Here is a 27,726-nt window from a genome sequence, read left to right on the forward strand (position 1 = left end):
GGATGAGAGACCGCCTAGGAATACCAGGTGCTTTAAGCTTTTGGGGTTTCTTTCCTACTTTTATAATGTACTGGCGAGTAGATTGGCTGATCTTTAAATAGCCTTCTCTTTGCAGCAGTCTTCGCTTATGGCCATACCAGCCTGGCTATGCCCGATCTTGTCTGATCTCGGAAGCTAAGCAGGTTTGGGCCTGGTTAGTGCCTGGATGGGAGACCGCCTGGGAATACCAGGTACTGTAAGCTTTTTTGAAATTTTTCACTTAGTATATAATAATTTTGCCAAAAAAATAGAGTCAATGCCCGATCTCTGAATATAAGCAGGTTTGCGCCAGGTTAGTACATGGATGGGAGACTGCCTGGGAATATCAGGTGCTTTAAATGTTTGGATATTTTTCACGAATTATATAATAATCTTGCAAAAAAAAAAAAAAAAAGAAAAAAAAAGAGTCAATGCCCGATCTCTGAATCTTAGTAGGTTTAGGTCTGGTTAGTACTTGGATGATAGACCGCCAAGGAATACCAGGTGCTTTAAGCTTTTGGAATTTTTTCACTTAGTATATAATAAATTTGGCAAAAAATAGAGTCAATGCCCGATCTCTGAATATAAGCAGGTTTGGGCCAGGTTAGTACATGGATGGGAGACTGCCTGGGAATACCAGGTGCTTTAAATTTTTGGATATTTTTCACGAATTATATAATAATCTTGCAAAAAAAAAAAAAAAAAGAAGAAGTCAATGCCCGATCTCTGAATCTTAGCAGGTTAAGGTCTGGTTAGTACTTGAATGATAGACCGCCAAGGAATACCAGGTGCTTTAAGCTTTTGGAATTTTTTCACTTAGTATATAATAAATTTGCCAAAAAATAGAGTCAATGCCCGATCTCTGAATATAAGCAGGTTTGGGCCAGGTTAGTACTTGGATGAGAGACCGCCTAGGAATACCAGGTGCTTTAAGCTTTTGGGGTTTCTTTCCTACTTTTATAATGTACTGGCGAGTAGATTGGCTGATCTTTAAATAGCCTTCTCTTTGCAGCAGTCTTCGCTTATGGCCATACCAGCCTGGCTATGCCTGATCTTGTCTGATCTCGTAAGCTAAGCAGGTTTGGGCCTGGTTAGTGCCTGGATGGGAGACCGCCTGGGAATACCAGGTACTCTAAGCTTTTTTGAAATTTTTCACTTAGTATATAATAATTTTGCCAAAAAATAGAGTCAATGCCCGATCTCTGAATATAAGCAGGTTTGCGCCAGGTTAGTACATGGATGGGAGACTGCCTGGGAATACCAGGTGCTTTAAATGTTTGGATATTTTTCACGAATTATATAAAAATCTTGCAAAAAAAAAAAAAGAGTCAATGCCCGATCTCTGAATTTTAGCAGGTTTAGGTCTAGTTAGTACTTGGATGAGAGACCGCCAAGGAATACCAGGTGCTTTAAGCTTTTGAAATTTTTCACTTAGTATATAATAATTTTGCCAAAAAATAGAGTCAATGCCCGATCTCTGAATATAAGCAGGTTTGCGCCAGGTTAGTACATGGATGGGAGACTGCCTGGGAATACCAGGTGCTTTAAATGTTTGGATATTTTTCACGAATTATATAATAATCTGGCAAAAAAAAAAAAAAAGAAGAAGTCAATGCCCGATCTCTGAATCTTAGCAGGTTAAGGTCTGGTTAGTACTTGAATGATAGACCGCCAAGGAATACCAGGTGCTTTAAGCTTTTGGAATTTTTTCACTTAGTATATAATAAATTTGGCAAAAAATAGAGTCAATGCCCGATCTCTGAATCTTAGCAGGTTTAGGTCTGGTTAGTACTTGGATGAGAGACCGCCAAGGAATACCAGGTGCTTTAAGCTTTTGGAATTTTTTCACTTAGTATATAATAAATTTGGCAAAAAATACAGTCAATGCCCGATCTCTGAATATAAGCAGGTTTGGGCCAGGTTAGTAATTGGATGAGAGACCGCCTAGGAATAGCAGGTGCTTTAAGCTTTTGGGGTTTCTTTCCTACTTTTATAATGTACTGGCGAGTAGATTGGCTGATCTTTAAATAGCCTTCTCTTTGCAGCAGTCTTCGCTTATGGCCATACCAGCCTGGCTATGCCCGATCTTGTCTGATCTCATAAGCTAAGCAGGTTTGGGCCTGGTTAGTGCCTGGATGGGAGACCGCCTGGGAATACCAGGTACTCTAAGCTTTTTTGAAATTTTTCACTTAGTATATAATAATTTTGCCAAAAAATAGAGCCAATGCCCGATCTCTGAATATAAGCAGGTTTGCGCCAGGTTAGTACATGGATGGGAGACTGCCTGGGAATACCAGGTGCTTTAAATGTTTGGATATTTTTCACGAATTATATAATAATCTTGCAACAAAATAAAAAAGAGTCAATGCCCGATCTCTGAATCTTAGCAGGTTTAGATCTGGTTAGTACTTGGATGAGAGACCGCCAAGGAATACCAGGTGCTTTAAGCTTTTGGAATTTTTTCACTTAGTATATAATAAATTTGGCAAAAATTAGAGTCAATGCCCGATCTCTGAATATAAGCAGGTTTGGGCCAGGTTAGTAATTGGATGAGAGACCGCCTAGGAATACCAGGTGCTTTAAGCTTTTGGGGTTTCTTTCCTACTTTTATAATGTACTGGCGAGTAGATTGGCTGATCTTTAAATAGCCTTCTCTTTGCAGCAGTCTTCGCTTATGGCCATACCAGCCTGGCTATGCCCGATCTTGTCTGATCTCGGAAGCTAAGCAGGTTTGGGCCTGTTTAGTGCCTGGATGGGAGACAGCCTGGGAATACCAGGTACTGTAAGCTTTTTTGAAATTTTTCACTTAGTATATAATAATTTTGTCAAAAAAATAGAGTCAATGCCCGATCTCTGAATATAAGCAGGTTTGCGCCAGGTTAGTACATGGATGGGAGACTGCCTGGGAATATCAGGTGCTTTAAATTTTTGGATATTTTTCACGAATTATATAATAATCTTGCAAAAAAAAAAAAAAAAGAAAAAAAAAGAGTCAATGCCCGATCTCTGAATCTTAGTAGGTTTAGGTCTGGTTAGTACTTGGATGAGAGACCGCCAAGGAATACCAGGTGCTTTAAGCTTTTGGAATTTTTTCACTTAGTATATAATAATTTTGCCAAAAAATAGAGTCAATGCCCGATCTCTGAATATAAGCAGGTTTGCGCCAGGTTAGTACATGGATGGGAGACTGCCTGGGAATACCAGGTGCTTTAAATGTTTGGATATTTTTCATGAATTATATAATAATCTTGCAAAAAAAAAAAAAAAAGAGTCAATGCCCGATCTCTGAATCTTAGCAGGTTTAGGTCTGGTTAGTACTTGGATGAGAGACCGCCAAGGAATACCAGGTGCTTTAAGCTTTTGGAATTTTTTCACTTAGTATATAATAAATTTGGCAAAAAATAGAGTCAATGCCAGATCTCTGAATATAAGCAGGTTTGGGCCAGGTTAGTACATGGATGGGAGACTGCCTGGGAATACCAGGTGCTTTAATTTTTTGGATATTTTTCACGAATTATATAATAATCTTGCAAAAAAAAAAAAAAAAAGAAGAAGTCAATGCCCGATCTCTGAATCTTAGCAGGTTAAGGTCTGGTTAGTACTTGAATGATAGACCGCCAAGGAATACCAGGTGCTTTAAGCTTTTGGAATTTTTTCACTTAGTATATAATAAATTTGCCAAAAAATAGAGTCAATGCCCGATCTCTGAATATAAGCAGGTTTGGGCCAGGTTAGTACTTGGATGAGAGACCGCCTAGGAATACCAGGTGCTTTAAGCTTTTGGGGTTTCTTTCCTACTTTTATAATGTACTGGCGAGTAGATTGGCTGATCTTTAAATAGCCTTCTCTTTGCAGCAGTCTTCGCTTATGGCCATACCAGCCTGGCTATGCCCGATCTTGTCTGATCTCGTAAGCTAAGCAGGTTTGGGCCTGGTTAGTGCCTGGATGGGAGACCGCCTGGGAATACCAGGTACTCTAAGCTTTTTTGAAATTTTTCACTTAGTATATAATAATTTTGCCAAAAAATAGAGTCAATGCCCGATCTCTGAATATAAGCAGGTTTGCGCCAGGTTAGTACATGGATGGGAGACTGCCTGGGAATACCAGGTGCTTTAAATGTTTGGATATTTTTCACGAATTATATAAAAATCTTGCAAAAAAAAAAAAGAGTCAATGCCCGATCTCTGAATTTTAGCAGGTTTAGGTCTAGTTAGTACTTGGATGAGAGACCGCCAAGGAATACCAGGTGCTTTAAGCTTTTGAAATTTTTCACTTAGTATATAATAATTTTGCCAAAAAATAGAGTCAATGCCCGATCTCTGAATATAAGCAGGTTTGCGCCAGGTTAGTACATGGATGGGAGACTGCCTGGGAATACCAGGTGCTTTAAATGTTTGGATATTTTTCACGAATTATATAATAATCTGGCAAAAAAAAAAAAAAAGAAGAAGTCAATGCCCGATCTCTGAATCTTAGCAGGTTAAGGTCTGGTTAGTACTTGAATGATAGACCGCCAAGGAATACCAGGTGCTTTAAGCTTTTGGAATTTTTTCACTTAGTATATAATAAATTTGGCAAAAAATAGAGTCAATGCCCGATCTCTGAATCTTAGCAGGTTTAGGTCTGGTTAGTACTTGGATGAGAGACCGCCAAGGAATACCAGGTGCTTTAAGCTTTTGGAATTTTTTCACTTAGTATATAATAAATTTGGCAAAAAATAGAGTCAATGCCCGATCTCTGAATATAAGCAGGTTTGGGCCAGGTTAGTAATTGGATGAGAGACCGCCTAGGAATAGCAGGTGCTTTAAGCTTTTGGGGTTTCTTTCCTACTTTTATAATGTACTGGCGAGTAGATTGGCTGATCTTTAAATAGCCTTCTCTTTGCAGCAGTCTTCGCTTATGGCCATACCAGCCTGGCTATGCCCGATCTTGTCTGATCTCGGAAGCTAAGCAGGTTTGGGCCTGGTTAGTGCCTGGATGGGAGACCGCCTGGGAATACCAGGTACTGTAAGCTTTTTTGAAATTTTTCACTTAGTATATAATAATTTTGCCAAAAAATAGAGTCAATGCCCGATCTCTGAATATAAGCAGGTTTGCGCCAGGTTAGTACATGGATGGGAGACTGCCTGGGAATATCAGGTGCTTTAAATTTTTGGATATTTTTCACGAATTATATAATAATCTTGCAAAAAAAAAAAAAGAGTCAATGCCCGATCTCTGAATCTTAGCAGGTTTAGGTCTGGTTAGTACTTGGATGAGAGACCGCCAAGGAATACCAGGTGCTTTAAGCTTTTGGAATTTTTTCACTTAGTATATAATAAATTTGGCAAAAAATAGAGTCAATGCCCGATCTCTGAATATAAGCAGGTTTGGGCCAGGTTAGTACATGGATGGGAGACTGCCTGGGAATACCAGGTGCTTTAAATTTTTGGATATTTTTCACGAATTATATAATAATCTGGCAAAAAAAAAAAAAAAAGAAGAAGTCAATGCCCGATCTCTGAATCTTAGCAGGTTAAGGTCTGGTTAGTACTTGAATGATAGACCGCCAAGGAATACCAGGTGCTTTAAGCTTTTGGAATTTTTTCACTTAGTATATAATAAATTTGGCAAAAAATAGAGTCAATGCCCGATCTCTGAATCTTAGCAGGTTTAGGTCTGGTTAGTACTTGGATGAGAGACCGCCAAGGAATACCAGGTGCTTTAAGCTTTTGGAATTTTTTCACTTAGTATATAATAAATTTGGCAAAAAATAGAGTCAATGCCCGATCTCTGAATATAAGCAGGTTTGGGCCAGGTTAGTAATTGGATGAGAGACCGCCTAGGAATACCAGGTGCTTTAAGCTTTTGGGGTTTCTTTCCTACTTTTATAATGTACTGGCGAGTAGATTGGCTGATCTTTAAATAGCCTTCTCTTTGCAGCAGTCTTCGCTTATGGCCATACCAGCCTGGCTATGCCCGATCTTGTCTGATCTCGGAAGCTAAGCAGGTTTGGGCCTGGTTAGTGCCTGGATGGGAGACCGCCTGGGAATACCAGGTACTGTAAGCTTTTTTGAAATTTTTCACTTAGTATATAATAATTTTGCCAAAAAAATAGAGTCAATGCCCGATCTCTGAATATAAGCAGGTTTGCGCCAGGTTAGTACATGGATGGGAGACTGCCTGGGAATATCAGGTGCTTTAAATGTTTGGATATTTTTCACGAATTATATAATAATCTTGCAAAAAAAAAAAAAAAAGAAAAAAAAAGAGTCAATGCCCGATCTCTGAATCTTAGTAGGTTTAGGTCTGGTTAGTACTTGGATGATAGACCGCCAAGGAATACCAGGTGCTTTAAGCTTTTGGAATTTTTTCACTTAGTATATAATAAATTTGGCAAAAAATAGAGTCAATGCCCGATCTCTGAATATAAGCAGGTTTGGGCCAGGTTAGTACATGGATGGGAGACTGCCTGGGAATACCAGGTGCTTTAAATTTTTGGATATTTTTCACGAATTATATAATAATCTTGCAAAAAAAAAAAAAAAAAGAAGAAGTCAATGCCCGATCTCTGAATCTTAGCAGGTTAAGGTCTGGTTAGTACTTGAATGATAGACCGCCAAGGAATACCAGGTGCTTTAAGCTTTTGGAATTTTTTCACTTAGTATATAATAAATTTGCCAAAAAATAGAGTCAATGCCCGATCTCTGAATATAAGCAGGTTTGGGCCAGGTTAGTACTTGGATGAGAGACCGCCTAGGAATACCAGGTGCTTTAAGCTTTTGGGGTTTCTTTCCTACTTTTATAATGTACTGGCGAGTAGATTGGCTGATCTTTAAATAGCCTTCTCTTTGCAGCAGTCTTCGCTTATGGCCATACCAGCCTGGCTATGCCTGATCTTGTCTGATCTCGTAAGCTAAGCAGGTTTGGGCCTGGTTAGTGCCTGGATGGGAGACCGCCTGGGAATACCAGGTACTCTAAGCTTTTTTGAAATTTTTCACTTAGTATATAATAATTTTGCCAAAAAATAGAGTCAATGCCCGATCTCTGAATATAAGCAGGTTTGCGCCAGGTTAGTACATGGATGGGAGACTGCCTGGGAATACCAGGTGCTTTAAATGTTTGGATATTTTTCACGAATTATATAAAAATCTTGCAAAAAAAAAAAAAGAGTCAATGCCCGATCTCTGAATTTTAGCAGGTTTAGGTCTAGTTAGTACTTGGATGAGAGACCGCCAAGGAATACCAGGTGCTTTAAGCTTTTGAAATTTTTCACTTAGTATATAATAATTTTGCCAAAAAATAGAGTCAATGCCCGATCTCTGAATATAAGCAGGTTTGCGCCAGGTTAGTACATGGATGGGAGACTGCCTGGGAATACCAGGTGCTTTAAATGTTTGGATATTTTTCACGAATTATATAATAATCTGGCAAAAAAAAAAAAAAAGAAGAAGTCAATGCCCGATCTCTGAATCTTAGCAGGTTAAGGTCTGGTTAGTACTTGAATGATAGACCGCCAAGGAATACCAGGTGCTTTAAGCTTTTGGAATTTTTTCACTTAGTATATAATAAATTTGGCAAAAAATAGAGTCAATGCCCGATCTCTGAATCTTAGCAGGTTTAGGTCTGGTTAGTACTTGGATGAGAGACCGCCAAGGAATACCAGGTGCTTTAAGCTTTTGGAATTTTTTCACTTAGTATATAATAAATTTGGCAAAAAATACAGTCAATGCCCGATCTCTGAATATAAGCAGGTTTGGGCCAGGTTAGTAATTGGATGAGAGACCGCCTAGGAATAGCAGGTGCTTTAAGCTTTTGGGGTTTCTTTCCTACTTTTATAATGTACTGGCGAGTAGATTGGCTGATCTTTAAATAGCCTTCTCTTTGCAGCAGTCTTCGCTTATGGCCATACCAGCCTGGCTATGCCCGATCTTGTCTGATCTCATAAGCTAAGCAGGTTTGGGCCTGGTTAGTGCCTGGATGGGAGACCGCCTGGGAATACCAGGTACTCTAAGCTTTTTTGAAATTTTTCACTTAGTATATAATAATTTTGCCAAAAAATAGAGCCAATGCCCGATCTCTGAATATAAGCAGGTTTGCGCCAGGTTAGTACATGGATGGGAGACTGCCTGGGAATACCAGGTGCTTTAAATGTTTGGATATTTTTCACGAATTATATAATAATCTTGCAACAAAATAAAAAAGAGTCAATGCCCGATCTCTGAATCTTAGCAGGTTTAGATCTGGTTAGTACTTGGATGAGAGACCGCCAAGGAATACCAGGTGCTTTAAGCTTTTGGAATTTTTTCACTTAGTATATAATAAATTTGGCAAAAATTAGAGTCAATGCCCGATCTCTGAATATAAGCAGGTTTGGGCCAGGTTAGTAATTGGATGAGAGACCGCCTAGGAATACCAGGTGCTTTAAGCTTTTGGGGTTTCTTTCCTACTTTTATAATGTACTGGAGAGTAGATTGGCTGATCTTTAAATAGCCTTCTCTTTGCAGCAGTCTTCGCTTATGGCCATACCAGCCTGGCTATGCCCGATCTTGTCTGATCTCGGAAGCTAAGCAGGTTTGGGCCTGTTTAGTGCCTGGATGGGAGACAGCCTGGGAATACCAGGTACTGTAAGCTTTTTTGAAATTTTTCACTTAGTATATAATAATTTTGTCAAAAAAATAGAGTCAATGCCCGATCTCTGAATATAAGCAGGTTTGCGCCAGGTTAGTACATGGATGGGAGACTGCCTGGGAATATCAGGTGCTTTAAATTTTTGGATATTTTTCACGAATTATATAATAATCTTGCAAAAAAAAAAAAAAAAGAAAAAAAAAGAGTCAATGCCCGATCTCTGAATCTTAGTAGGTTTAGGTCTGGTTAGTACTTGGATGAGAGACCGCCAAGGAATACCAGGTGCTTTAAGCTTTTGGAATTTTTTCACTTAGTATATAATAATTTTGCCAAAAAATAGAGTCAATGCCCGATCTCTGAATATAAGCAGGTTTGCGCCAGGTTAGTACATGGATGGGAGACTGCCTGGGAATACCAGGTGCTTTAAATGTTTGGATATTTTTCATGAATTATATAATAATCTTGCAAAAAAAAAAAAAAAAAAAAAAAAGAGTCAATGCCCGATCTCTGAATCTTAGCAGGTTTAGGTCTGGTTAGTACTTGGATGAGAGACCGCCAAGGAATACCAGGTGCTTTAAGCTTTTGGAATTTTTTCACTTAGTATATAATAAATTTGGCAAAAAATAGAGTCAATGCCCGATCTCTGAATATAAGCAGGTTTGGGCCAGGTTAGTACATGGATGGGAGACTGCCTGGGAATACCAGGTGCTTTAATTTTTTGGATATTTTTCACGAATTATATAATAATCTTGCAAAAAAAAAAAAAAAAGAAGAAGTCAATGCCCGATCTCTGAATCTTAGCAGGTTAAGGTCTGGTTAGTACTTGAATGATAGACCGCCAAGGAATACCAGGTGCTTTAAGCTTTTGGAATTTTTTCACTTAGTATATAATAAATTTGCCAAAAAATAGAGTCAATGCCCGATCTCTGAATATAAGCAGGTTTGGGCCAGGTTAGTACTTGGATGAGAGACCGCCTAGGAATACCAGGTGCTTTAAGCTTTTGGGGTTTCTTTCCTACTTTTATAATGTACTGGCGAGTAGATTGGCTGATCTTTAAATAGCCTTCTCTTTGCAGCAGTCTTCGCTTATGGCCATACCAGCCTGGCTATGCCCGATCTTGTCTGATCTCGTAAGCTAAGCAGGTTTGGGCCTGGTTAGTGCCTGGATGGGAGACCGCCTGGGAATACCAGGTACTCTAAGCTTTTTTGAAATTTTTCACTTAGTATATAATAATTTTGCCAAAAAATAGAGTCAATGCCCGATCTCTGAATATAAGCAGGTTTGCGCCAGGTTAGTACATGGATGGGAGACTGCCTGGGAATACCAGGTGCTTTAAATGTTTGGATATTTTTCACGAATTATATAAAAATCTTGCAAAAAAAAAAAAGAGTCAATGCCCGATCTCTGAATTTTAGCAGGTTTAGGTCTAGTTAGTACTTGGATGAGAGACCGCCAAGGAATACCAGGTGCTTTAAGCTTTTGAAATTTTTCACTTAGTATATAATAATTTTGCCAAAAAATAGAGTCAATGCCCGATCTCTGAATATAAGCAGGTTTGCGCCAGGTTAGTACATGGATGGGAGACTGCCTGGGAATACCAGGTGCTTTAAATGTTTGGATATTTTTCACGAATTATATAATAATCTTGCAAAAAAAAAAAAAAAAAAAAAAAGAGTCAATGCCCGATCTCTGAATCTTAGCAGGTTTAGGTCTGGTTAGTACTTGGATGAGAGACCGCCAAGGAATACCAGGTGCTTTAAGCTTTTGGAATTTTTTCACTTAGTATATAATAAATTTGGCAAAAAATAGAGTCAATGTCCGATCTCTGAATATAAGCAGGTTTGGGCCAGGTTAGTAATTGGATGAGAGACCGCCTAGGAATAGCAGGTGCTTTAAGCTTTTGGGGTTTCTTTCCTACTTTTATAATGTACTGGCGAGTAGATTGGCTGATCTTTAAATAGCCTTCTCTTTGCAGCAGTCTTCGCTTATGGCAATACCAGCCTGGCTATGCCCGATCTTGTCTGATCTCGGAAGCTAAGCAGGTTTGGGCCTGGTTAGTGCCTGGATGGGAGACCGCCTGGGAATACCAGGTACTGTAAGCTTTTTTGAAATTTTTCACTTAGTATATAATAATTTTGCCAAAAAATAGAGTCAATGCCCGATCTCTGAATATAAGCAGGTTTGCGCCAGGTTAGTACATGGATGGGAGACTGCCTGGGAATATCAGGTGCTTTAAATTTTTGGATATTTTTCACGAATTATATAATAATCTTGCAAAAAAAAAAAAAAAAGAAAAAAAAAGAGTCAATGCCCGATCTCTGAATCTTAGTAGGTTTAGGTCTGGTTAGTACTTGGATGAGAGACCGCCAAGGAATACCAGGTGCTTTAAGCTTTTGGAATTTTTTCACTTAGTATATAATAATTTTGCCAAAAAATAGAGTCAATGCCCGATCTCTGAATATAAGCAGGTTTGCGCCAGGTTAGTACATGGATGGGAGACTGCCTGGGAATACCAGGTGCTTTAAATGTTTGGATATTTTTCATGAATTATATAATAATCTTGCAAAAAAAAAAAAAAAAAAAAAAAAGAGTCAATGCCCGATCTCTGAATCTTAGCAGGTTTAGGTCTGGTTAGTACTTGGATGAGAGACCGCCAAGGAATACCAGGTGCTTTAAGCTTTTGGAATTTTTTCACTTAGTATATAATAAATTTGGCAAAAAATAGAGTCAATGCCCGATCTCTGAATATAAGCAGGTTTGGGCCAGGTTAGTACATGGATGGGAGACTGCCTGGGAATACCAGGTGCTTTAAATTTTTGGATATTTTTCACGAATTATATAATAATCTTGCAAAAAAAAAAAAAAAAAGAAGAAGTCAATGCCCGATCTCTGAATCTTAGCAGGTTAAGGTCTGGTTAGTACTTGAATGATAGACCGCCAAGGAATACCAGGTGCTTTAAGCTTTTGGAATTTTTTCACTTAGTATATAATAAATTTGCCAAAAAATAGAGTCAATGCCCGATCTCTGAATATAAGCAGGTTTGGGCCAGGTTAGTACTTGGATGAGAGACCGCCTAGGAATACCAGGTGCTTTAAGCTTTTGTGGTTTCTTTCCTACTTTTATAATGTACTGGCGAGTAGATTGGCTGATCTTTAAATAGCCTTCTCTTTGCAGCAGTCTTCGCTTATGGCCATACCAGCCTGGCTATGCCCGATCTTGTCTGATCTCGTAAGCTAAGCAGGTTTGGGCCTGGTTAGTGCCTGGATGGGAGACCGCCTGGGAATACCAGGTACTCTAAGCTTTTTTGAAATTTTTCACTTAGTATATAATAATTTTGCCAAAAAATAGAGTCAATGCCCGATCTCTGAATATAAGCAGGTTTGCGCCAGGTTAGTACATGGATGGGAGACTGCCTGGGAATACCAGGTGCTTTAAATGTTTGGATATTTTTCACGAATTATATAAAAATCTTGCAAAAAAAAAAAAAGAGTCAATGCCCGATCTCTGAATTTTAGCAGGTTTAGGTCTAGTTAGTACTTGGATGAGAGACCGCCAAGGAATACCAGGTGCTTTAAATGTTTGGATATTTTTCACGAATTATATAATAATCTTGCAACAAAATAAAAAAGAGTCAATGCCCGATCTCTGAATCTTAGCAGGTTTAGATCTGGTTAGTACTTGGATGAGAGACCGCCAAGGAATACCAGGTGCTTTAAGCTTTTGGAATTTTTTCACTTAGTATATAATAAATTTGGCAAAAAATAGAGTCAATGCCCGATCTCTGAATATAAGCAGGTTTGGGCCAGGTTAGTAATTGGATGAGAGACCGCCTAGGAATACCAGGTGCTTTAAGCTTTTGGGGTTTCTTTCCTACTTTTATAATGTACTGGCGAGTAGATTGGCTGATCTTTAAATAGCCTTCTCTTTGCAGCAGTCTTCGCTTATGGCCATACCAGCCTGGCTATGCCCGATCTTGTCTGATCTCGGAAGCTAAGCAGGTTTGGGCCTGGTTAGTGCCTGGATGGGAGACCGCCTGGGAATACCAGGTACTGTAAGCTTTTTTGAAATTTTTCACTTAGTATATAATAATTTTGCCAAAAAAATAGAGTCAATGCCCGATCTCTGAATATAAGCAGGTTTGCGCCAGGTTAGTACATGGATGGGAGACTGCCTGGGAATATCAGGTGCTTTAAATTTTTGGATATTTTTCACGAATTATATAATAATCTTGCAAAAAAAAAAAAAAAAAGAAAAAAAAAGAGTCAATGCCCGATCTCTGAATCTTAGTAGGTTTAGGTCTGGTTAGTACTTGGATGAGAGACCGCCAAGGAATACCAGGTGCTTTAAGCTTTTGGAATTTTTTCACTTAGTATATAATAATTTTGCCAAAAAGTAGAGTCAATGCCCGATCTCTGAATATAAGCAGGTTTGCGCCAGGTTAGTACATGGATGGGAGACTGCCTGGGAATACCAGGTGCTTTAAATGTTTGGATATTTTTCATGAATTATATAATAATCTTGCAAAAAAAAAAAAAAAAAAAAAAAAGAGTCAATGCCCGATCTCTGAATCTTAGCAGGTTTAGGACTGGTTAGTACTTGGATGAGAGACCGCCAAGGAATACCAGGTGCTTTAAGCTTTTGGAATTTTTTCACTTAGTATATAATAAATTTGGCAAAAAATAGAGTCAATGCCCGATCTCTGAATATAAGCAGGTTTGGGCCAGGTTAGTACATGGATGGGAGACTGCCTGGGAATACCAGGTGCTTTAAATTTTTGGATATTTTTCACGAATTATATAATAATCTTGCAAAAAAAAAAAAAAAAAGAAGAAGTCAATGCCCGGTCTCTGAATCTTAGCAGGTTAAGGTCTGGTTAGTACTTGAATGATAGACCGCCAAGGAATACCAGGTGCTTTAAGCTTTTGGAATTTTTTCACTTAGTATATAATAAATTTGCCAAAAAATAGAGTCAATGCCCGATCTCTGAATATAAGCAGGTTTGGGCCAGGTTAGTACTTGGATGAGAGACCGCCTAGGAATACCAGGTGCTTTAAGCTTTTGGGGTTTCTTTCCTACTTTTATAATGTACTGGCGAGTAGATTGGCTGATCTTTAAATAGCCTTCTCTTTGCAGCAGTCTTCGCTTATGGCCATACCAGCCTGGCTATGCCCGATCTTGTCTGATCTCGTAAGCTAAGCAGGTTTGGGCCTGGTTAGTGCCTGGATGGGAGACCGCCTGGGAATACCAGGTACTCTAAGCTTTTTTGAAATTTTTCACTTAGTATATAATAATTTTGCCAAAAAATAGAGTCAATGCCCGATCTCTGAATATAAGCAGGTTTGCGCCAGGTTAGTACATGGATGGGAGACTGCCTGGGAATACCAGGTGCTTTAAATATTTGGATATTTTTCACGAATTATATAAAAATCTTGCAAAAAAAAAAAAGAGTCAATGCCCGATTTCTGAATTTTAGCAGGTTTAGGTCTAGTTAGTACTTGGATGAGAGACCGCCAAGGAATACCAGGTGCTTTAAGCTTTTGAAATTTTTCACTTAGTATATAATAATTTTGCCAAAAAATAGAGTCAATGCCCGATCTCTGAATATAAGCAGGTTTGCGCCAGGTTAGTACATGGATGGGAGACTGCCTGGGAATACCAGGTGCTTTAAATGTTTGGATATTTTTCACGAATTATATAATAATCTGGCAAAAAAAAAAAAAAAAGAAGAAGTCAATGCCCGATCTCTGAATCTTAGCAGGTTAAGGTCTGGTTAGTACTTGAATGATAGACCGCCAAGGAATACCAGGTGCTTTAAGCTTTTGGAATTTTTTCACTTAGTATATAATAAATTTGGCAAAAAATAGAGTCAATGCCCGATCTCTGAATCTTAGCAGGTTTAGGTCTGGTTAGTACTTGGATGAGAGACCGCCAAGGAATACCAGGTGCTTTAAGCTTTTGGAATTTTTTCACTTAGTATATAATAAATTTGGCAAAAAATAGAGTCAATGCCCGATCTCTGAATATAAGCAGGTTTGGGCCAGGTTAGTAATTGGATGAGAGACCGCCTAGGAATAGCAGGTGCTTTAAGCTTTTGGGGTTTCTTTCCTACTTTTATAATGTACTGGCGAGTAGATTGGCTGATCTTTAAATAGCCTTCTCTTTGCAGCAGTCTTCGCTTATGGCCATACCAGCCTGGCTATGCCCGATCTTGTCTGATCTCATAAGCTAAGCAGGTTTGGGCCTGGTTAGTGCCTGGATGGGAGACCGCCTGGGAATACCAGGTACTCTAAGCTTTTTTGAAATTTTTCACTTAGTATATAATAATTTTGCCAAAAAATAGAGCCAATGCCCGATCTCTGAATATAAGCAGGTTTGCGCCAGGTTAGTACATGGATGGGAGACTGCCTGGGAATACCAGGTGCTTTAAATGTTTGGATATTTTTCACGAATTATATAATAATCTTGCAACAAAATAAAAAAGAGTCAATGCCCGATCTCTGAATCTTAGCAGGTTTAGATCTGGTTAGTACTTGGATGAGAGACCGCCAAGGAATACCAGGTGCTTTAAGCTTTTGGAATTTTTTCACTTAGTATATAATAAATTTGGCAAAAAATAGAGTCAATGTCCGATCTCTGAATATAAGCAGGTTTGGGCCAGGTTAGTAATTGGATGAGAGACCGCCTAGGAATAGCAGGTGCTTTAAGCTTTTGGGGTTTCTTTCCTACTTTTATAATGTACTGGCGAGTAGATTGGCTGATCTTTAAATAGCCTTCTCTTTGCAGCAGTCTTCGCTTATGGCCATACCAGCCTGGCTATGCCCGATCTTGTCTGATCTCGGAAGCTAAGCAGGTTTGGGCCTGGTTAGTGCCTGGATGGGAGACCGCCTGGGAATACCAGGTACTGTAAGCTTTTTTGAAATTTTTCACTTAGTATATAATAATTTTGCCAAAAAATAGAGTCAATGCCCGATCTCTGAATATAAGCAGGTTTGCGCCAGGTTAGTACATGGATGGGAGACTGCCTGGGAATATCAGGTGCTTTAAATTTTTGGATATTTTTCACGAATTATATAATAATCTTGCAAAAAAAAAAAAAAAAGAAAAAAAAAGAGTCAATGCCCGATCTCTGAATATAAGCAGGTTTGCGCCAGGTTAGTACATGGATGGGAGACTGCCTGGGAATACCAGGTGCTTTAAATGTTTGGATATTTTTCACGAATTATATAATAATCTTGCAACAAAATAAAAAATAGTCAATGCCCGATCTCTGAATCTTAGCAGGTTTAGATCTGGTTAGTACTTGAATGATAGACCGCCAAGGAATACCAGGTGCTTTAAGCTTTTGGAATTTTTTCACTTAGTATATAATAAATTTGCCAAAAAATAGAGTCAATGCCCGATCTCTGAATATAAGCAGGTTTGGGCCAGGTTAGTACTTGGATGAGAGACCGCCTAGGAATACCAGGTGCTTTAAGCTTTTGGGGTTTCTTTCCTACTTTTATAATGTACTGGCGAGTAGATTGGCTGATCTTTAAATAGCCTTCTCTTTGCAGCAGTCTTCGCTTATGGCCATACCAGCCTGGCTATGCCCGATCTTGTCTGATCTCGTAAGCTAAGCAGGTTTGGGCCTGGTTAGTGCCTGGATGGGAGACCGCCTGGGAATACCAGGTACTCTAAGCTTTTTTGAAATTTTTCACTTAGTATATAATAATTTTGCCAAAAAATAGAGTCAATGCCCGATCTCTGAATATAAGCAGGTTTGCGCCAGGTTAGTACATGGATGGGAGACTGCCTGGGAATACCAGGTGCTTTAAATGTTTGGATATTTTTCACGAATTATATAAAAATCTTGCAAAAAAAAAAAAGAGTCAATGCCCGATCTCTGAATTTTAGCAGGTTTAGGTCTAGTTAGTACTTGGATGAGAGACCGCCAAGGAATACCAGGTGCTTTAAATGTTTGGATATTTTTCACGAATTATATAATAATCTTGCAACAAAATAAAAAAGAGTCAATGCCCGATCTCTGAATCTTAGCAGGTTTAGATCTGGTTAGTACTTGGATGAGAGACCACCAAGGAATACCAGGTGCTTTAAGCTTTTGGAATTTTTTCACTTAGTATATAATAAATTTGGCAAAAAATAGAGTCAATGCCCGATCTCTGAATATAAGCAGGTTTGGGCCAGGTTAGTAATTGGATGAGAGACCGCCTAGGAATACCAGGTGCTTTAAGCTTTTGGGGTTTCTTTCCTACTTTTATAATGTACTGGCGAGTAGATTGGCTGATCTTTAAATAGCCTTCTCTTTGCAGCAGTCTTCGCTTATGGCCATACCAGCCTGGCTATGCCCGATCTTGTCTGATCTCGGAAGCTAAGCAGGTTTGGGCCTGGTTAGTGCCTGGATGGGAGACCGCCTGGGAATACCAGGTACTGTAAGCTTTTTTGAAATTTTTCACTTAGTATATAATAATTTTGCCAAAAAAATAGAGTCAATGCCCGATCTCTGAATATAAGCAGGTTTGCGCCAGGTTAGTACATGGATGGGAGACTGCCTGGGAATATCAGGTGCTTTAAATTTTTGGATATTTTTCACGAATTATATAATAATCTTGCAAAAAAAAAAAAAAAAGAAAAAAAAAGAGTCAATGCCCGATCTCTGAATCTTAGTAGGTTTAGGTCTGGTTAGTACTTGGATGAGAGACCGCCAAGGAATACCAGGTGCTTTAAGCTTTTGGAATTTTTTCACTTAGTATATAATAATTTTGCCAAAAAATAGAGTCAATGCCCGATCTCTGAATATAAGCAGGTTTGCGCCAGGTTAGTACATGGATGGGAGACTGCCTGGGAATACCAGGTGCTTTAAATGTTTGGATATTTTTCATGAATTATATAATAATCTTGCAAAAAAAAAAAAAAAAAAAAAAAAGAGTCAATGCCCGATCTCTGAATCTTAGCAGGTTTAGGACTGGTTAGTACTTGGATGAGAGACCGCCAAGGAATACCAGGTGCTTTAAGCTTTTGGAATTTTTTCACTTAGTATATAATAAATTTGGCAAAAAATAGAGTCAATGCCCGATCTCTGAATATAAGCAGGTTTGGGCCAGGTTAGTACATGGATGGGAGACTGCCTGGGAATACCAGGTGCTTTAAATTTTTGGATATTTTTCACGAATTATATAATAATCTTGCAAAAAAAAAAAAAAAAAAGAAGAAGTCAATGCCCGATCTCTGAATCTTAGCAGGTTAAGGTCTGGTTAGTACTTGAATGATAGACCGCCAAGGAATACCAGGTGCTTTAAGCTTTTGGAATTTTTTCACTTAGTATATAATAAATTTGCCAAAAAATAGAGTCAATGCCCGATCTCTGAATATAAGCAGGTTTGGGCCAGGTTAGTACTTGGATGAGAGACCGCCTAGGAATACCAGGTGCTTTAAGCTTTTGGGGTTTCTTTCCTACTTTTATAATGTACTGGCGAGTAGATTGGCTGATCTTTAAATAGCCTTCTCTTTGCAGCAGTCTTCGCTTATGGCCATACCAGCCTGGCTATGCCCGATCTTGTCTGATCTCGTAAGCTAAGCAGGTTTGGGCCTGGTTAGTGCCTGGATGGGAGACCGCCTGGGAATACCAGGTACTCTAAGCTTTTTTGAAATTTTTCACTTAGTATATAATAATTTTGCCAAAAAATAGAGTCAATGCCCGATCTCTGAATATAAGCAGGTTTGCGCCAGGTTAGTACATGGATGGGAGACTGCCTGGGAATACCAGGTGCTTTAAATATTTGGATATTTTTCACGAATTATATAAAAATCTTGCAAAAAAAAAAAAGAGTCAATGCCCGATCTCTGAATTTTAGCAGGTTTAGGTCTAGTTAGTACTTGGATGAGAGACCGCCAAGGAATACCAGGTGCTTTAAGCTTTTGAAATTTTTCACTTAGTATATAATAATTTTGCCAAAAAATAGAGTCAATGCCCGATCTCTGAATATAAGCAGGTTTGCGCCAGGTTAGTACATGGATGGGAGACTGCCTGGGAATACCAGGTGCTTTAAATGTTTGGATATTTTTCACGAATTATATAATAATCTGGCAAAAAAAAAAAAAAAAGAAGAAGTCAATGCCCGATCTCTGAATCTTAGCAGGTTAAGGTCTGGTTAGTACTTGAATGATAGACCGCCAAGGAATACCAGGTGCTTTAAGCTTTTGGAATTTTTTCACTTAGTATATAATAAATTTGGCAAAAAATAGAGTCAATGCCCGATCTCTGAATCTTAGCAGGTTTAGGTCTGGTTAGTACTTGGATGAGAGACCGCCAAGGAATACCAGGTGCTTTAAGCTTTTGGAATTTTTTCACTTAGTATATAATAAATTTGGCAAAAAATAGAGTCAATGCCCGATCTCTGAATATAAGCAGGTTTGGGCCAGGTTAGTAATTGGATGAGAGACCGCCTAGGAATAGCAGGTGCTTTAAGCTTTTGGGGTTTCTTTCCTACTTTTATAATGTACTGGCGAGTAGATTGGCTGATCTTTAAATAGCCTTCTCTTTGCAGCAGTCTTCGCTTATGGCCATACCAGCCTGGCTATGCCCGATCTTGTCTGATCTCATAAGCTAAGCAGGTTTGGGCCTGGTTAGTGCCTGGATGGGAGACCGCCTGGGAATACCAGGTACTCTAAGCTTTTTTGAAATTTTTCACTTAGTATATAATAATTTTGCCAAAAAATAGAGCCAATGCCCGATCTCTGAATATAAGCAGGTTTGCGCCAGGTTAGTACATGGATGGGAGACTGCCTGGGAATACCAGGTGCTTTAAATGTTTGGATATTTTTCACGAATTATATAATAATCTTGCAACAAAATAAAAAAGAGTCAATGCCCGATCTCTGAATCTTAGCAGGTTTAGATCTGGTTAGTACTTGGATGAGAGACCGCCAAGGAATACCAGGTGCTTTAAGCTTTTGGAATTTTTTCACTTAGTATATAATAAATTTGGCAAAAAATAGAGTCAATGTCCGATCTCTGAATATAAGCAGGTTTGGGCCAGGTTAGTAATTGGATGAGAGACCGCCTAGGAATAGCAGGTGCTTTAAGCTTTTGGGGTTTCTTTCCTACTTTTATAATGTACTGGCGAGTAGATTGGCTGATCTTTAAATAGCCTTCTCTTTGCAGCAGTCTTCGCTTATGGCCATACCAGCCTGGCTATGCCCGATCTTGTCTGATCTCGGAAGCTAAGCAGGTTTGGGCCTGGTTAGTGCCTGGATGGGAGACCGCCTGGGAATACCAGGTACTGTAAGCTTTTTTGAAATTTTTCACTTAGTATATAATAATTTTGCCAAAAAATAGAGTCAATGCCCGATCTCTGAATATAAGCAGGTTTGCGCCAGGTTAGTACATGGATGGGAGACTGCCTGGGAATATCAGGTGCTTTAAATTTTTGGATATTTTTCACGAATTATATAATAATCTTGCAAGAAAAAAAAAGAGTCAATGCCCGATCTCTGAATCTTAGTAGGTTTAGGTCTGGTTAGTACTTGGATGAGAGACCGCCAAGGAATACCAGGTGCTTTAAGCTTTTGGAATTTTTTCACTTAGTATATAATAATTTTGCCAAAAAATAGAGTCAATGCCCGATCTCTGAATATAAGCAGGTTTGCGCCAGGTTAGTACATGGATGGGAGACTGCCTGGGAATACCAGGTGCTTTAAATGTTTGGATATTTTTCATGAATTATATAATAATCTTGCAAAAAAAAAAAAAAAAAAAAAAAAGAGTCAATGCCCGATCTCTGAATCTTAGCAGGTTTAGGTCTGGTTAGTACTTGGATGAGAGACCGCCAAGGAATACCAGGTGCTTTAAGCTTTTGGAATTTTTTCACTTAGTATATAATAAATTTGGCAAAAAATAGAGTCAATGCCCGATCTCTGAATATAAGCAGGTTTGGGCCAGGTTAGTACATGGATGGGAGACTGCCTGGGAATACCAGGTGCTTTAATTTTTTGGATATTTTTCACGAATTATATAATAATCTTGCAAAAAAAAAAAAAAAAAGAAGAAGTCAATGCCCGATCTCTGAATCTTAGCAGGTTAAGGTCTGGTTAGTACTTGAATGATAGACCGCCAAGGAATACCAGGTGCTTTAAGCTTTTGGAATTTTTTCACTTAGTATATAATAAATTTGCCAAAAAATAGAGTCAATGCCCGATCTCTGAATATAAGCAGGTTTGGGCCAGGTTAGTACTTGGATGAGAGACCGCCTAGGAATACCAGGTGCTTTAAGCTTTTGGGGTTTCTTTCCTACTTTTATAATGTACTGGCGAGTAGATTGGCTGATCTTTAAATAGCCTTCTCTTTGCAGCAGTCTTCGCTTATGGCCATACCAGCCTGGCTATGCCCGATCTTGTCTGATCTCGTAAGCTAAGCAGGTTTGGGCCTGGTTAGTGCCTGGATGGGAGACCGCCTGGGAATACCAGGTACTCTAAGCTTTTTTGAAATTTTTCACTTAGTATATAATAATTTTGCCAAAAAATAGAGTCAATGCCCGATCTCTGAATATAAGCAGGTTTGCGCCAGGTTAGTACATGGATGGGAGACTGCCTGGGAATACCAGGTGCTTTAAATGTTTGGATATTTTTCACGAATTATATAAAAATCTTGCAAAAAAAAAAAAGAGTCAATGCCCGATCTCTGAATTTTAGCAGGTTTAGGTCTAGTTAGTACTTGGATGAGAGACCGCCAAGGAATACCAGGTGCTTTAAGCTTTTGAAATTTTTCACTTAGTATATAATAATTTTGCCAAAAAATAGAGTCAATGCCCGATCTCTGAATATAAGCAGGTTTGCGCCAGGTTAGTACATGGATGGGAGACTGCCTGGGAATACCAGGTGCTTTAAATGTTTGGATATTTTTCACGAATTATATAATAATCTTGCAAAAAAAAAAAAAAAAAAAAAAAAGAGTCAATGCCCGATCTCTGAATCTTAGCAGGTTTAGGTCTGGTTAGTACTTGGATGAGAGACCGCCAAGGAATACCAGGTGCTTTAAGCTTTTGGAATTTTTTCACTTAGTATATAATAAATTTGGCAAAAAATAGAGTCAATGTCCGATCTCTGAATATAAGCAGGTTTGGGCCAGGTTAGTAATTGGATGAGAGACCGCCTAGGAATAGCAGGTGCTTTAAGCTTTTGGGGTTTCTTTCCTACTTTTATAATGTACTGGCGAGTAGATTGGCTGATCTTTAAATAGCCTTCTCTTTGCAGCAGTCTTCGCTTATGGCCATACCAGCCTGGCTATGCCCGATCTTGTCTGATCTCGGAAGCTAAGCAGGTTTGGGCCTGGTTAGTGCCTGGATGGGAGACCGCCTGGGAATACCAGGTACTGTAAGCTTTTTTGAAATTTTTCACTTAGTATATAATAATTTTGCCAAAAAATAGAGTCAATGCCCGATCTCTGAATATAAGCAGGTTTGCGCCAGGTTAGTACATGGATGGGAGACTGCCTGGGAATATCAGGTGCTTTAAATTTTTGGATATTTTTCACGAATTATATAATAATCTTGCAAAAAAAAAAAAAAAGAAAAAAAAAGAGTCAATGCCCGATCTCTGAATCTTAGTAGGTTTAGGTCTGGTTAGTACTTGGATGAGAGACCGCCAAGGAATACCAGGTGCTTTAAGCTTTTGGAATTTTTTCACTTAGTATATAATAATTTTGCCAAAAAATAGAGTCAATGCCCGATCTCTGAATATAAGCAGGTTTGCGCCAGGTTAGTACATGGATGGGAGACTGCCTGGGAATACCAGGTGCTTTAAATGTTTGGATATTTTTCATGAATTATATAATAATCTTGCAAAAAAAAAAAAAAAAAAAAAAAAGAGTCAATGCCCGATCTCTGAATCTTAGCAGGTTTAGGTCTGGTTAGTACTTGGATGAGAGACCGCCAAGGAATACCAGGTGCTTTAAGCTTTTGGAATTTTTTCACTTAGTATATAATAAATTTGGCAAAAAATAGAGTCAATGCCCGATCTCTGAATATAAGCAGGTTTGGGCCAGGTTAGTACATGGATGGGAGACTGCCTGGGAATACCAGGTGCTTTAAATTTTTGGATATTTTTCACGAATTATATAATAATCTTGCAAAAAAAAAAAAAAAAAGAAGAAGTCAATGCCCGATCTCTGAATCTTAGCAGGTTAAGGTCTGGTTAGTACTTGAATGATAGACCGCCAAGGAATACCAGGTGCTTTAAGCTTTTGGAATTTTTTCACTTAGTATATAATAAATTTGCCAAAAAATAGAGTCAATGCCCGATCTCTGAATATAAGCAGGTTTGGGCCAGGTTAGTACTTGGATGAGAGACCGCCTAGGAATACCAGGTGCTTTAAGCTTTTGGGGTTTCTTTCCTACTTTTATAATGTACTGGCGAGTAGATTGGCTGATCTTTAAATAGCCTTCTCTTTGCAGCAGTCTTCGCTTATGGCCATACCAGCCTGGCTATGCCCGATCTTGTCTGATCTCGTAAGCTAAGCAGGTTTGGGCCTGGTTAGTGCCTGGATGGGAGACCGCCTGGGAATACCAGGTACTCTAAGCTTTTTTGAAATTTTTCACTTAGTATATAATAATTTTGCCAAAAAATAGAGTCAATGCCCGATCTCTGAATATAAGCAGGTTTGCGCCAGGTTAGTACATGGATGGGAGACTGCCTGGGAATACCAGGTGCTTTAAATGTTTGGATATTTTTCACGAATTATATAAAAATCTTGCAAAAAAAAAAAAAGAGTCAATGCCCGATCTCTGAATTTTAGCAGGTTTAGGTCTAGTTAGTACTTGGATGAGAGACCGCCAAGGAATACCAGGTGCTTTAAATGTTTGGATATTTTTCACGAATTATATAATAATCTTGCAACAAAATAAAAAAGAGTCAATGCCCGATCTCTGAATCTTAGCAGGTTTAGATCTGGTTAGTACTTGAATGATAGACCGCCAAGGAATACCAGGTGCTTTAAGCTTTTGGAATTTTTTCACTTAGTATATAATAAATTTGCCAAAAAATAGAGTCAATGCCCGATCTCTGAATATAAGCAGGTTTGGGCCAGGTTAGTACTTGGATGAGAGACCGCCTAGGAATACCAGGTGCTTTAAGCTTTTGGGGTTTCTTTCCTACTTTTATAATGTACTGGCGAGTAGATTGGCTGATCTTTAAATAGCCTTCTCTTTGCAGCAGTCTTCGCTTATGGCCATACCAGCCTGGCTATGCCCGATCTTGTCTGATCTCGGAAGCTAAGCAGGTTTGGGCCTGGTTAGTGCCTGGATGGGAGACCGCCTGGGAATACCAGGTACTGTAAGCTTTTTTGAAATTTTTCACTTAGTATATAATAATTTTGCCAAAAAATAGAGTCAATGCCCGATCTCTGAATATAAGCAGGTTTGCGCCAGGTTAGTACATGGATGGGAGACTGCCTGGGAATATCAGGTGCTTTAAATTTTTGGATATTTTTCACGAATTATATAATAATCTTGCAAAAAAAAAAAAAAAAGAAAAAAAAAGAGTCAATGCCCGATCTCTGAATCTTAGTAGGTTTAGGTCTGGTTAGTACTTGGATGAGAGACCGCCAAGGAATACCAGGTGCTTTAAGCTTTTGGAATTTTTTCACTTAGTATATAATAATTTTGCCAAAAAATAGAGTCAATGCCCGATCTCTGAATATAAGCAGGTTTGCGCCAGGTTAGTACATGGATGGGAGACTGCCTGGGAATACCAGGTGCTTTAAATGTTTGGATATTTTTCATGAATTATATAATAATCTTGCAAAAAAAAAAAAAAAAAAAAAAAAGAGTCAATGCCCGATCTCTGAATCTTAGCAGGTTTAGGTCTGGTTAGTACTTGGATGAGAGACCGCCAAGGAATACCAGGTGCTTTAAGCTTTTGGAATTTTTTCACTTAGTATATAATAAATTTGGCAAAAAATAGAGTCAATGCCCGATCTCTGAATATAAGCAGGTTTGGGCCAGGTTAGTACATGGATGGGAGACTGCCTGGGAATACCAGGTGCTTTAATTTTTTGGATATTTTTCACGAATTATATAATAATCTTGCAAAAAAAAAAAAAAAAAGAAGAAGTCAATGCCCGATCTCTGAATCTTAGCAGGTTAAGGTCTGGTTAGTACTTGAATGATAGACCGCCAAGGAATACCAGGTGCTTTAAGCTTTTGGAATTTTTTCACTTAGTATATAATAAATTTGCCAAAAAATAGAGTCAATGCCCGATCTCTGAATATAAGCAGGTTTGGGCCAGGTTAGTACTTGGATGAGAGACCGCCTAGGAATACCAGGTGCTTTAAGCTTTTGGGGTTTCTTTCCTACTTTTATAATGTACTGGCGAGTAGATTGGCTGATCTTTAAATAGCCTTCTCTTTGCAGCAGTCTTCGCTTATGGCCATACCAGCCTGGCTATGCCCGATCTTGTCTGATCTCGTAAGCTAAGCAGGTTTGGGCCTGGTTAGTGCCTGGATGGGAGACCGCCTGGGAATACCAGGTACTCTAAGCTTTTTTGAAATTTTTCACTTAGTATATAATAATTTTGCCAAAAAATAGAGTCAATGCCCGATCTCTGAATATAAGCAGGTTTGCGCCAGGTTAGTACATGGATGGGAGACTGCCTGGGAATACCAGGTGCTTTAAATGTTTGGATATTTTTCACGAATTATATAAAAATCTTGCAAAAAAAAAAAAGAGTCAATGCCCGATCTCTGAATTTTAGCAGGTTTAGGTCTAGTTAGTACTTGGATGAGAGACCGCCAAGGAATACCAGGTGCTTTAAGCTTTTGAAATTTTTCACTTAGTATATAATAATTTTGCCAAAAAATAGAGTCAATGCCCGATCTCTGAATATAAGCAGGTTTGCGCCAGGTTAGTACATGGATGGGAGACTGCCTGGGAATACCAGGTGCTTTAAATGTTTGGATATTTTTCACTAATTATATAATAATCTTGCAAAAAAAAAAAAAAAAAAAAAAAAAGAGTCAATGCCCGATCTCTGAATCTTAGCAGGTTTAGGTCTGGTTAGTACTTGGATGAGAGACCGCCAAGGAATACCAGGTGCTTTAAGCTTTTGGAATTTTTTCACTTAGTATATAATAAATTTGGCAAAAAATAGAGTCAATGTCCGATCTCTGAATATAAGCAGGTTTGGGCCAGGTTAGTAATTGGATGAGAGACCGCCTAGGAATAGCAGGTGCTTTAAGCTTTTGGGGTTTCTTTCCTACTTTTATAATGTACTGGCGAGTAGATTGGCTGATCTTTAAATAGCCTTCTCTTTGCAGCAGTCTTCGCTTATGGCCATACCAGCCTGGCTATGCCCGATCTTGTCTGATCTCGGAAGCTAAGCAGGTTTGGGCCTGGTTAGTGCCTGGATGGGAGACCGCCTGGGAATACCAGGTACTGTAAGCTTTTTTGAAATTTTTCACTTAGTATATAATAATTTTGCCAAAAAATAGAGTCAATGCCCGATCTCTGAATATAAGCAGGTTTGCGCCAGGTTAGTACATGGATGGGAGACTGCCTGGGAATATCAGGTGCTTTAAATTTTTGGATATTTTTCACGAATTATATAATAATCTTGCAAAAAAAAAAAAAAAAGAAAAAAAAAGAGTCAATGCCCGATCTCTGAATCTTAGTAGGTTTAGGTCTGGTTAGTACTTGGATGAGAGACCGCCAAGGAATACCAGGTGCTTTAAGCTTTTGGAATTTTTTCACTTAGTATATAATAATTTTGCCAAAAAATAGAGTCAATGCCCGATCTCTGAATATAAGCAGGTTTGCGCCAGGTTAGTACATGGATGGGAGACTGCCTGGGAATACCAGGTGCTTTAAATGTTTGGATATTTTTCATGAATTATATAATAATCTTGCAAAAAAAAAAAAAAAAAGAGTCAATGCCCGATCTCTGAATCTTAGCAGGTTTAGGTCTGGTTAGTACTTGGATGAGAGACCGCCAAGGAATACCAGGTGCTTTAAGCTTTTGGAATTTTTTCACTTAGTATATAATAAATTTGGCAAAAAATAGAGTCAATGCCCGATCTCTGAATATAAGCAGGTTTGGGCCAGGTTAGTACATGGATGGGAGACTGCCTGGGAATACCAGGTGCTTTAAATTTTTGGATATTTTTCACGAATTATATAATAATCTTGCAAAAAAAAAAAAAAAAAGAAGAAGTCAATGCCCGATCTCTGAATCTTAGCAGGTTAAGGTCTGGTTAGTACTTGAATGATAGACCGCCAAGGAATACCAGGTGCTTTAAGCTTTTGGAATTTTTTCACTTAGTATATAATAAATTTGCCAAAAAATAGAGTCAATGCCCGATCTCTGAATATAAGCAGGTTTGGGCCAGGTTAGTACTTGGATGAGAGACCGCCTAGGAATACCAGGTGCTTTAAGCTTTTGGGGTTTCTTTCCTACTTTTATAATGTACTGGCGAGTAGATTGGCTGATCTTTAAATAGCCTTCTCTTTGCAGCAGTCTTCGCTTATGGCCATACCAGCCTGGCTATGCCCGATCTTGTCTGATCTCGTAAGCTAAGCAGGTTTGGGCCTGGTTAGTGCCTGGATGGGAGACCGCCTGGGAATACCAGGTACTCTAAGCTTTTTTGAAATTTTTCACTTAGTATATAATAATTTTGCCAAAAAATAGAGTCAATGCCCGATCTCTGAATATAAGCAGGTTTGCGCCAGGTTAGTACATGGATGGGAGACTGCCTGGGAATACCAGGTGCTTTAAATGTTTGGATATTTTTCACGAATTATATAAAAATCTTGCAAAAAAAAAAAAAGAGTCAATGCCCGATCTCTGAATTTTAGCAGGTTTAGGTCTAGTTAGTACTTGGATGAGAGACCGCCAAGGAATACCAGGTGCTTTAAATGTTTGGATATTTTTCACGAATTATATAATAATCTTGCAACAAAATAAAAAAGAGTCAATGCCCGATCTCTGAATCTTAGCAGGTTTAGATCTGGTTAGTACTTGGATGAGAGACCGCCAAGGAATACCAGGTGCTTTAAGCTTTTGGAATTTTTTCACTTAGTATATAATAAATTTGGCAAAAAATAGAGTCAA

General features: G+C 38.6%; 10 non-coding genes and 19 pseudogenes across 10 annotated transcripts; all 29 read left to right on the forward strand.

The window, feature by feature from the left end:
* The first annotated feature begins 123 nt into the window (after positions 1-123).
* LOC127937641 (5S ribosomal RNA) lies at positions 124-242 on the forward strand. Its single transcript, XR_008148427.1, has one exon. It is a non-coding gene; the product is annotated as a 5S ribosomal RNA (ribosomal RNA).
* Positions 243-1,038: 796 nt separating this feature from the next.
* Positions 1,039-1,157, forward strand: LOC127937101 (uncharacterized; annotated as a pseudogene).
* Positions 1,158-2,071: 914 nt separating this feature from the next.
* On the forward strand, positions 2,072-2,190 carry LOC127937365 (uncharacterized; annotated as a pseudogene).
* Positions 2,191-2,688: 498 nt separating this feature from the next.
* LOC127936778 (uncharacterized) lies at positions 2,689-2,807 on the forward strand (annotated as a pseudogene).
* A 1,074-nt stretch (positions 2,808-3,881) lies between these two features.
* LOC127936484 (uncharacterized) lies at positions 3,882-4,000 on the forward strand (annotated as a pseudogene).
* Positions 4,001-4,913: 913 nt separating this feature from the next.
* LOC127937642 (5S ribosomal RNA) lies at positions 4,914-5,032 on the forward strand. Its single transcript, XR_008148428.1, has one exon. It is a non-coding gene; the product is annotated as a 5S ribosomal RNA (ribosomal RNA).
* A 916-nt stretch (positions 5,033-5,948) lies between these two features.
* LOC127937643 (5S ribosomal RNA) lies at positions 5,949-6,067 on the forward strand. Its single transcript, XR_008148429.1, has one exon. It is a non-coding gene; the product is annotated as a 5S ribosomal RNA (ribosomal RNA).
* A 795-nt stretch (positions 6,068-6,862) lies between these two features.
* LOC127937102 (uncharacterized) lies at positions 6,863-6,981 on the forward strand (annotated as a pseudogene).
* A 914-nt stretch (positions 6,982-7,895) lies between these two features.
* On the forward strand, positions 7,896-8,014 carry LOC127937366 (uncharacterized; annotated as a pseudogene).
* Positions 8,015-8,512: 498 nt separating this feature from the next.
* LOC127936779 (uncharacterized) lies at positions 8,513-8,631 on the forward strand (annotated as a pseudogene).
* A 1,081-nt stretch (positions 8,632-9,712) lies between these two features.
* LOC127936485 (uncharacterized) lies at positions 9,713-9,831 on the forward strand (annotated as a pseudogene).
* A 781-nt stretch (positions 9,832-10,612) lies between these two features.
* On the forward strand, positions 10,613-10,731 carry LOC127937816 (uncharacterized; annotated as a pseudogene).
* A 1,081-nt stretch (positions 10,732-11,812) lies between these two features.
* On the forward strand, positions 11,813-11,931 carry LOC127936487 (uncharacterized; annotated as a pseudogene).
* A 638-nt stretch (positions 11,932-12,569) lies between these two features.
* Positions 12,570-12,688, forward strand: LOC127937644 (5S ribosomal RNA). Its single transcript, XR_008148430.1, has one exon. It is a non-coding gene; the product is annotated as a 5S ribosomal RNA (ribosomal RNA).
* Positions 12,689-13,771: 1,083 nt separating this feature from the next.
* On the forward strand, positions 13,772-13,890 carry LOC127936488 (uncharacterized; annotated as a pseudogene).
* Positions 13,891-14,804: 914 nt separating this feature from the next.
* LOC127937367 (uncharacterized) lies at positions 14,805-14,923 on the forward strand (annotated as a pseudogene).
* Positions 14,924-15,421: 498 nt separating this feature from the next.
* Positions 15,422-15,540, forward strand: LOC127937645 (5S ribosomal RNA). The gene has a single exon (XR_008148431.1). It is a non-coding gene; the product is annotated as a 5S ribosomal RNA (ribosomal RNA).
* Positions 15,541-16,191: 651 nt separating this feature from the next.
* Positions 16,192-16,310, forward strand: LOC127936489 (uncharacterized; annotated as a pseudogene).
* A 637-nt stretch (positions 16,311-16,947) lies between these two features.
* Positions 16,948-17,066, forward strand: LOC127937646 (5S ribosomal RNA). The gene has a single exon (XR_008148432.1). It is a non-coding gene; the product is annotated as a 5S ribosomal RNA (ribosomal RNA).
* A 1,083-nt stretch (positions 17,067-18,149) lies between these two features.
* LOC127936490 (uncharacterized) lies at positions 18,150-18,268 on the forward strand (annotated as a pseudogene).
* A 914-nt stretch (positions 18,269-19,182) lies between these two features.
* On the forward strand, positions 19,183-19,301 carry LOC127937368 (uncharacterized; annotated as a pseudogene).
* Positions 19,302-19,799: 498 nt separating this feature from the next.
* LOC127937648 (5S ribosomal RNA) lies at positions 19,800-19,918 on the forward strand. The gene has a single exon (XR_008148433.1). It is a non-coding gene; the product is annotated as a 5S ribosomal RNA (ribosomal RNA).
* A 1,067-nt stretch (positions 19,919-20,985) lies between these two features.
* Positions 20,986-21,104, forward strand: LOC127936491 (uncharacterized; annotated as a pseudogene).
* A 782-nt stretch (positions 21,105-21,886) lies between these two features.
* Positions 21,887-22,005, forward strand: LOC127937649 (5S ribosomal RNA). The gene has a single exon (XR_008148434.1). It is a non-coding gene; the product is annotated as a 5S ribosomal RNA (ribosomal RNA).
* A 1,080-nt stretch (positions 22,006-23,085) lies between these two features.
* On the forward strand, positions 23,086-23,204 carry LOC127936493 (uncharacterized; annotated as a pseudogene).
* A 638-nt stretch (positions 23,205-23,842) lies between these two features.
* Positions 23,843-23,961, forward strand: LOC127937651 (5S ribosomal RNA). Its single transcript, XR_008148436.1, has one exon. It is a non-coding gene; the product is annotated as a 5S ribosomal RNA (ribosomal RNA).
* Positions 23,962-25,042: 1,081 nt separating this feature from the next.
* On the forward strand, positions 25,043-25,161 carry LOC127936494 (uncharacterized; annotated as a pseudogene).
* A 783-nt stretch (positions 25,162-25,944) lies between these two features.
* On the forward strand, positions 25,945-26,063 carry LOC127937652 (5S ribosomal RNA). The gene has a single exon (XR_008148437.1). It is a non-coding gene; the product is annotated as a 5S ribosomal RNA (ribosomal RNA).
* A 1,074-nt stretch (positions 26,064-27,137) lies between these two features.
* Positions 27,138-27,256, forward strand: LOC127936495 (uncharacterized; annotated as a pseudogene).
* The last annotated feature ends 470 nt before the right edge of the window (positions 27,257-27,726 follow it).

This window comes from Carassius gibelio, chromosome A19 (assembly GCF_023724105.1).
Source record: "Carassius gibelio isolate Cgi1373 ecotype wild population from Czech Republic chromosome A19, carGib1.2-hapl.c, whole genome shotgun sequence".
Taxonomy (NCBI): Eukaryota; Metazoa; Chordata; class Actinopteri; order Cypriniformes; family Cyprinidae; genus Carassius; species Carassius gibelio.